Genomic DNA, 8989 nt, shown 5'->3' with positions numbered 1-8989 from the left:
CTTTCCCCTTTGATGGGGGCGTCCCTGGTAGCTCAGAGGGTAAAGCATCTGCCTGCAATGCGGGAGACCCAGGTTTAATCCCTGGGTTGGGAAGATCACCTGGAGAAGGAAATGGCAACCCAAATCCACTATTCTTGCCTGGAGAACCCCACAGATGGAGGAGCCTGGTAGGCTACAGTCCATGGGGTCGCAAAGAGTTGGACACAACTGAGTGACTTCACTTTCTTTCTTTCCTCTTTGATAACTACAAGTTTGTTTTCAATATCTGTAAGTCTATTTCTGTTTTGTAAATAAGTTCATTTGCATAATATCACATATGAAACAAATCGCCAGTCCAGGTTCAATGCATGATACTAGATGCTTGGGGTACGGGGAGGGAGGAGGGAGGGGGGTTCAGGATGGGGAACACATGTATACCTGTGGCGGATTCATGTTGATGTATGGCAAAACCAATACAATATTGTAAAGTAATTAACCTCCAGTTAAAATAAATAAATTTATATTTTAAAAAATAATAAAATAAAAGCAGCACTAGTCTTCCTTAAAAAAATAAGTTCATTTGTATCATTTTTTAAAATTCTATATATAAGCAATATCATAAAATATTTGTTTGTCAGACTTACTTCACTTCATATGGTAATCTCTAGGTACATCCATGTTGCTGCAAATGGCATGATTTCATTCATTTTTATGGTTGAGCAGCATTCCTTTGTATATATATACCATGTCTTATTTATCTAGTCATCTGTCGATGGACATTTAAGCTGCTTCCATGTCTTGACTATTGCAAATTTAACTCTAATTTCAAACAAATCTCATAGAACCCCCTCCAAATCATCTCCAGTCTAAGTCCTGGAATGTCTCGATCCCAACCCAATCTCTAGGTGTTATCCTTAGCATATGACCTGGCCACCTTAATTACTGACAAGATAGAGGCCATGAAGTTGTGGTCCCTCAACTGCCGTCTTGACCACCTGGAAGTCTCTCTGAGGCTTCATGCATCTTCCCTTTCTCTCTTGCTTTCAGGAAGGATGCTTAGACCCAAATACTTTAGAGAGAAAAGAATGGTGACCAAGAGATCCACGATTACAGAGAAAGAGGGTTTTAATCGTCACCAAGAATTTAATTCACAAGCCTAGGATGCACATCATAGTGTCATGGAAACATTGGTTTCAAAAGTGTTTCCACTTAACCACCTGTGCTGCCTTAAGCATGTGACTCAACTTTCATTTATGAATTCCTTCAAGCAACATTTGAAGGTCTATTGAGTGCCAAGGGTACTCACCACAGCTACAATTTAACTATTATAAAATAGGGTAATTATAGTGCCAACTTCAAAGTGTATGGCGAGGCTTTAGAGTCCTTCAAGTACAAGAGGGAGTAATAAATGTGAATTATCTTCCACTTTCCCTCCTGGTCCTTAGTACCCATGCTCCTATTCTGTATAGAAGAGGAATTTCTCATAAACAAAATAAATTCTCAGTTGGATAAGAAGAAGAATCAATATAAATCCCACATAAACTTCGAAGCACACCATTCCGTCCTCACAATAAAGTACTAGGTTGTATGTAAGTGCATTCTGTAGCAACTGTAGGTTGCTGCATTCTCATTATATACAATCCATCTCAGGGCAGAGCTTGCAAGTCCTGCCAAATGACAAGAGTTCAGTTCAGTTCAGTTCAGTCGCTCATTCATGTCCGACTCTGCAATCCCATGAATTGCAGCATGCCAGGCCTCTCAGAGTTCATTCAAACTCACCTCCATCCAGTTGGTGGTGCCATCCAGCCATCTCATCCTCAGTCATCCCCTTCTCCTCCTGCCCCCAATCCCTCCTAGCATCAGAGTCTTTTCCAATGAGTCAACTCTTCGCTTGAGTTGGCCAAAGTACTGGAGTTTCAGCTTTAGCATCATTCTTTCCAAAGAACACCCAGAACTGGTTTCCTTTAGGATGGACTGGTTGGATCTCTTTGCAGGCCAAGGGACTCTCAAGAGTCTTCTCCAACACCACAGTTCAAAAGCATCAATTCTTCAGTGCTCAGCTTTCTTCACAGTCCAACTCTCACATCCTTACATGACCACTGGAAAAACCATAGCCTTGACTAGATGGAAATTTGTTGGCAAAGTAATGTTTCTGCTTTTCAATATGCTATCTAGGTTGGTCATAACTTTCCTTCCAAGGAGTAAGCGTCTTTTAATTTCATGGCTGCAATCACCACCTGCAGTGATTTTGGAACCCCCCAAAAAATTAATGTCTGACACTGTTTCCACTGTTTCCCCATCTATTTCCCATGAAGTGATGGGACCAGATGCCATGACCTTCATTTTCTGAATGCTGAGCTTTAAGCCAACTTTTTCACTCTCCTCTTTCACTTTCATCAAGAAGCTTTTTAGTTCCTCTTCACTTTCTACCATAAGGGTAATGTCATCTGCATATCTGAGGTGATTGATATTTCTCCCGGCAATCTTGATTCCGGCTTGTGCTTCTTCCAGTCCAGTGTTTCTCATGATGTACTCTGCATAGAAGGTAAATAAGCAGGGTGACAATATACAGCCTTGACATACTCCTTTCCCTATTTGAAACCAGTCTGTTGTTCCATGTCCAGTTCTAACTGTTGCTTCCTGACCTGCATACAGATTTCTCAAGAGGCAGGTCAGGTGGTCTGGTATTTCCATCTCTTTCAGAATTTTCCAGTTTCTTGTGATCCACACAGTCAAAGGCTTTGGCATAGTCAATAAAGCAGAAATAGATGTTTTTCTGGAACTCTCTTGCTTTCCATGATCCAAAGGATGTTGGCAATTTGATCTCTGGTTCCTCTGCCTTTTCTAAAACCAGCTTGAACATCTGGAAGTTCATGGTTCACGTATTGCTGAAGCCTGGCTTGGAGAATTTTGAGCATTACTTTACTAGCGTGGGAGATGAGTGCAATTGTGCAGTAGTTTGAGCATTCCTTGGCATTGCCTTTCTTTGGGATTGGAATGAAAACTGACCTTTTCCAGTCTGTGGCAAGTGATGAGTTTTCCAAATTTGCTGGCATATTGAATGCAGCACTTTCACAGCATCATCTTTCAGGATTTGAAATAGCTCCACTGGAATTCCATCACCTCCACTAGCTTTGTTCATAGTGATACTTTCTAAGGCCCACTTGACTTCCCATTCCAGGATGTCTGGCTCTAGGTGAATGATCACACCATCGTGATTATCCGGGTCGTGAAGATATTTTTGGACAGTTCTTCTATGTATTCTTGCCACCTCTTCTTAATATCTTCTGCTTCCGTTAGGTCCATACCATTTCTGTCCTTTATCGAGCCCATCTTTGCATGAAATGTTCCCTTGGTATCTCTAATTTTTTGAAGAGATCTCTAGTCTTTCCCATTCTGTTGTTTTCCTCTATTTCTTTGCACTGATCACTGAGGAAGGCTTTCTTATCTCTTCTTGCTATTCTTTGGAACTCTGATAGAACAGATGCTTCTATCTTTCCTTTTCTCCTTTGCTTTTCACTTCTCTTCTTTTCACAGCTATTTGTAAGGCCTCCCCAGACAGCCTTTTTTTTTTTTTTGCATTTTTTTTCCATGAGGATGGTCTTGATCCCTGTCTCCTGTACAATATCACGAACCTCTGTCCATAGTTCATCAGGCACTCTATCAGATCTAGGCCCTAAATCTATTTCTTACTTCCACTGTGTAATCAAACGACAACAGGCAGGACCCTTTAGGGGAGAAGGCTGGCAGCATGTCTTCCAAGTGTGCTCTCCCTGACAATCAGAACAGCTGAATTTTTATTCCCACATTTCCTGAGTCAAAAAATGTTTTCTGAACACTTAGGTTGTACCAGGTTCAGGGCAAAGAACTAGGATTATGGAATGTGAATTTCAAGAACTCAGATTCAGAGCTGCAAAATTTTTTTATTTTCTCTATTTCTCTGTCATTGATTTAACTCTAGAGAATCCGCTTCTCCCTGACAACAGAAAACAAACTTGGTAGTTCTGGGACAACCTGGTGATTCCCAGAGTTAAATTCTGTAAATTCAGGCTTCTCTCCCACCTTCCTTCCCTTGTCCTCTGAGGCAACTGTAATCTCTGGAGGCTGTATATCTCCTGGCAGTGAGGGTGAGTGGAATAAAGACTCCACAATGAGCTTCCACTGGGATGGGCTTCCCACTGTTTAGTATTCCTCTTATATCACCACTCATCACTGATACCCATGTGTTCACTGGACCCTCCGTTTCTTGTTGAATGTACTGTTTCCCCGTGGACCTGACCCGAGTGGTTTGGGGCCATCACCCCATTTATAACACTTCTGTGATACCTCTGTGGGGTTCAGAAACTCTCAGCCCCTTTTCCTGAACTACATGGAGTAAGTGAGGCATCCTGGAAGGTACCCTTGGCCCACATTCTCAGACAACTGACTGAGATACCACTACTCCTTGACTCCAAAGTCATCCTGGGAGCAGATATTACCATGTGGTTTGCAAAAATGAATATTAATATCTTCTGATCGCAGATCCTTCCAGACTAACCTGGGATGTTCATCTTCCTCCCCTTCTGAGGGTCTTTACCAGCAGTCTTAGATATAAGTCCCAAAGGTCTTTCCACCGTCTCATAGCTGGCACTATCAACTTTGAGCAGGAAAATCATAGTTCATCTACTCTCTTTCTCATCTATTGTTTATGCCAAAACCTTGATGCCTGAGCTTCTGTAGTTAATTCCTTTCCCTGGAAATCATTGTTATGGGCTTCGAGAGCCTATTTTGCAAGTCAAAAGTGAAACTCTGACATTTCTTTCTCTTTGCATTCCTTTAATAACAATGCTAACCCTAGCTTCTGACTAAATAACAAGAGGATTGTGTACAGAAAATATAGAGGGGAGAAGCACTCCGACTAATATTTTAAAATATTATCTTACTACATATGCATAACCATATATTGTCCTTGCCATTGAAAATCTCACAGTCAATGGAAAACTTTCACCAAATGGCAAGTTAGGCCAACTGACCAGATCCAAAATGAATTCCAAAGATTGGCCATGATGAACAAAGCTGGTTGGTAAAGTAACCCATAGATTCAGCTCTACCCCTACCATTTGTGGAACCAGGAGAAGACTCCATGGAGGCCCCCAGACACCCTCACCCTCCCATTCTGGTTGCCTTCTACAGAATAAGGGAATCTCAGGTTCACCCTAATGAACACACTAACTCACTATCCAAAATGTCTGTAAGACCTGCTGTCAGGGTGCGTGCACAGTCAGTCATTTCAGTCATGTCCAACTCTTTGCAACCCTAGGACCATAGCCTGCCAGGCTCCTCTGTCTACGGGATTCATCAGGCAGGAATACTGGAGTGGGTTTTCATGCCCTCCTCCAGGGGATCTTCCTGATCCAAGGATTAAACCTAGGTCTCTTATGTCTCCTGCATTGGCAGGCAGGTTCTTTAGTGCTAGTACCACCTGGGAAGCTTGTTGAATGGTATGCAGTTATAAAATTCTCTGCACAGGTTAGTAATTTATTCCTCCCAATTCTGAAGACTGGAAAGTCTAAGATCAAGGCGCTGGCAGATTTGGTATCTGGAGAGAGCTGGCTTGATACTTCATAGATGGCTGTCTTCTCGCTGTGTCTTTGTGTGATGGAAGGAAGCCAGGCAATTGGTGTGTGTGTCAGATGCTCAGTCGTGTCCGACTCTTTACGACCCCATGGACTGTAGCCTACCAGGCTCCTATATCCATGGAATTCTCCAGGCAACAATACCAGACTGGGTTGCCATTCCCATCTCCAGGGAATCTTCTTTACCCAGGGATCAAACCTGGATCTTCTGATTGCCGGCAGATTCTTTACCATCTGAGCCATCAAGGAAGGCATTTGGTACCAGGATTGAATTGACCCAATTGATATCTGCAGAAAACTGGAGAACGACTCAGAGTGGAAAACCCACACATTTGGTGTCAGAAGTGTTATGACAATGAAAAATAGTTCATAGAAAGAGCAGGGCAGGAGAGACAAGGGACTAACCCCCTGCCTTCTGGGATTTGTTGTGTCAGGGATATGGGATCTCCCAGGAGGTCAAGCAGACAAGATAGAATACAGCTCAGCCTGGGCAAACTTGCAAGTACCCCCTGCCACCAGGAGGGACTCCACCAACAAGAAGTTCTGGACTGGGCACTGTGGCAAGAGGCAAGGTGGAGGAAAAGTTTGATCTCCCGTGAGCAGGAGCCGAGCAGTGGGGAGCCTGGGGACCCACTAGAAACCCAGCCTACCAAGGACATCAGAGCCACTGGTGTCAGCCAGGATGGCAGTGGGAGTCAGCAAAGAGCAGCCTGTACCTGCTCTCACTCAAGTGGAGACCAGCCCTCTATCCTTCACCCCGGGGTGTGTTCACTCCAGCTCACATCTCTTCCCAATTCCGCGTGTAGTGACTCGACATCACTAACTTGAAATCAGCCAGGGCAGGGGGTGGTGGCAGAGGGCATTTACCCCACGGAAATGTGCAAACGCTACAAATCAGGGAATCTTTTCCAGGGAGCTGGTTGTTAAACACTCACCAGCACACCACTGCCCCACTTTCGCCTCCTTGCCCAAACACTCTGTTGGATTCAAGACTGGAGCAGGCAGGAGAAGCAAAGGAAGAGAAAGAGGAGGCGGGATTGTGGGCTACTCCCCACTCCGCGCCCTTTGAACATGGCAATGGCCTAAAACAGGCAAGGAGAACAGTTTTGAATCACATATGAGGTTGGTGTCATGAACTGGACTGGACTAGTTTAAATAAAAGGAAATAACCAGAGCCTATGATATCTGCCCAAGAGGTGGGAAGGCAGAATGGGTCTTATTCCCTTTGGGGAAGTGATTGTAAGAAACACTCAAGGGCACAAAATAGTCTGTATGTGTGCCCTTGAGTGTCCTCAAACCCTCCAGATGGTTCATCTATTTGCCCATTACCCCTAGTAGGACACTGAGCCACGAGGTGGCTCTCCAAAGCACATTCAGGTAACAGTGACCTGGTCCTCACCTGGCTGCAGGCTGCTGATGAACTTGCTTTCCTCTTGGGGCTCCAGGTTCTTACAGAGGTGACTGGAGATGTTTTCTCCTTGCTCTAATAAATGATGCCCTCTATGAAACACACACACACACACACACACTGTAGGACCTAAGTTAGTCATCACTGAGGCTGACAATCCAGTCAGCTCTGGGGATTATACAACCAACAGAGAGGACAGGAAGCCTGAAGTTGAGCCAAGATGCCTGAGAGAGGGGGTTGGGCAGCATCTTCCCTGTGCTGGGAGTCTGCTGGGAAGGTGGGGAGGGGTGGTTGGGGGTTGGAGGGGCATGGAATAAGAGTCTTTGGGGAGCTATAATGTCCTCTGCATTCTATTCTAACTTACGTGGTTTTTTTAAGAGCAACTTAAAAATAAGAGAACTCCTTATTGCCAAATTCAGACTTAAATCGAAGAAACTAGGGAAAACCACTAGACCATTCAATTATGACCTAAATCAAATCGTTATGATTATACAGTGGAAGTGAGAAATATATTTAAGGGACTAGATCTGATAGATAGAGTGCCTGATGAACTATGGACTGAGGTTCATGACACTGTACAGGAGACAGGGATCAAGACAATCCCCATGGGAAAAAAATGCAAAAAAGCAAAATGGCTGTCTGGGGAGGCCTTACAAATCGCTGTGAAAAGAAGAGAAGTGAAAAGAAAAGGAGAAAAGGAAAGATATAAGCATCTGAATGCAGATTTCCAAAGAATAGCAAGAAGAGATAAGAAAACCTTCCTCAGCGATCAGTGCAAAGAAATAGAGGAAAACAACAGAATGGGAAAGACTAGAGATCTCTTCAAGAAAATTAGAGACATTAAGGGAACATTTCATGCAAAGATGGGCTCAATAAAAGACAGAAATGGTATGGACCTAACAGAAGCAGAAGATATTAAGAAGAGATGGCAAGAATACACAGAAGAACTGTACAAAAAAGATCTTCACGACCCAGATAATCACGACGGTGTGATCACTCACCTAGAGCCAGACATCCTAGAATGGGAAGTCAAGTTGGCCTTAGAAAGCATCACTACGAACAAAGCTAGTGGAGGTGATAGAATTCCAGTTGAGCTATTTCAAATCCTGAAAGATGATGCTGTGAAAGTGTTGCACTCAATATGCCAGCAAATGTGGAAAACTCAGCAGTGGCCACAGGACTGGAAAAGGTCAGTTTTCATTCCAATCCCAAAAAAAGGCAATGCCAAAGAATGCTCAAATGACCACACAATTCCACTCATCTCACACGCTAGTTGGAGAAGGAAATGGCAGCCCACTCTAGGACTATTGCCTAGAAAATCTCATGGATGGTGGAGCCTGGTAGGCTACAGTCCATGGGGTCGCAAACAGTCGGACACGACTGAGCGACTTCACTTTCACTTTCACACGCTAGTAAAGTAATGCTCAAAATTCTCCAAGCCAGGCTTCAGCAATATGTGAACCATGAACTTCCAGATGTTCAAGCTGGTTTTAGAAAAGGCAGAGGAACCAGAGATCAAATTGCCAACATCCACTGGATCATGGAAAAAGAAAGAGAGTTCCAGAAAAACATCTATTTCTGCTTTATTGACTATGCCAAAGCCTTTGACTGTGTGGATCACAAGAAACTGTGGAAAATTCTGAAAGAGATGGGAATACCAGACCACCTGACCTGCCTCTTGAGAAACCTATATGCAGGTCAGGAAGCAACAGTTAGAACTGGACATGGAACAACAGACTGGTTCCAAACAGGAAAAGGAGTATGTCAAGGCTGTATACTGTTGCCCTGCTTATTTAACTTCTATGCAGAGTACCTCATGAGAAACGCTGGGCTGGAAGAAGCACAAGCTGGAATCAAGATTGCCGGGAAAAATATCAATCACCCCAGATATGCAGATGACACCACCCTTATGGCAGAAAGTGAAGAGAAGCTAGAAAGCCTCTTGATGAAAATGAAAGAGGAGAGTGAAAAAGTTGGCTTAAAGCTC

The sequence above is a fragment of the Ovis canadensis genome, chromosome 3 (assembly GCF_042477335.2).
Source record: "Ovis canadensis isolate MfBH-ARS-UI-01 breed Bighorn chromosome 3, ARS-UI_OviCan_v2, whole genome shotgun sequence".
In the NCBI taxonomy this organism is placed as follows: domain Eukaryota; kingdom Metazoa; phylum Chordata; class Mammalia; order Artiodactyla; family Bovidae; genus Ovis; species Ovis canadensis.
The sequence above is the reverse complement of the archived record's forward strand: the minus strand, read 5'-3'. Positions refer to the sequence as shown.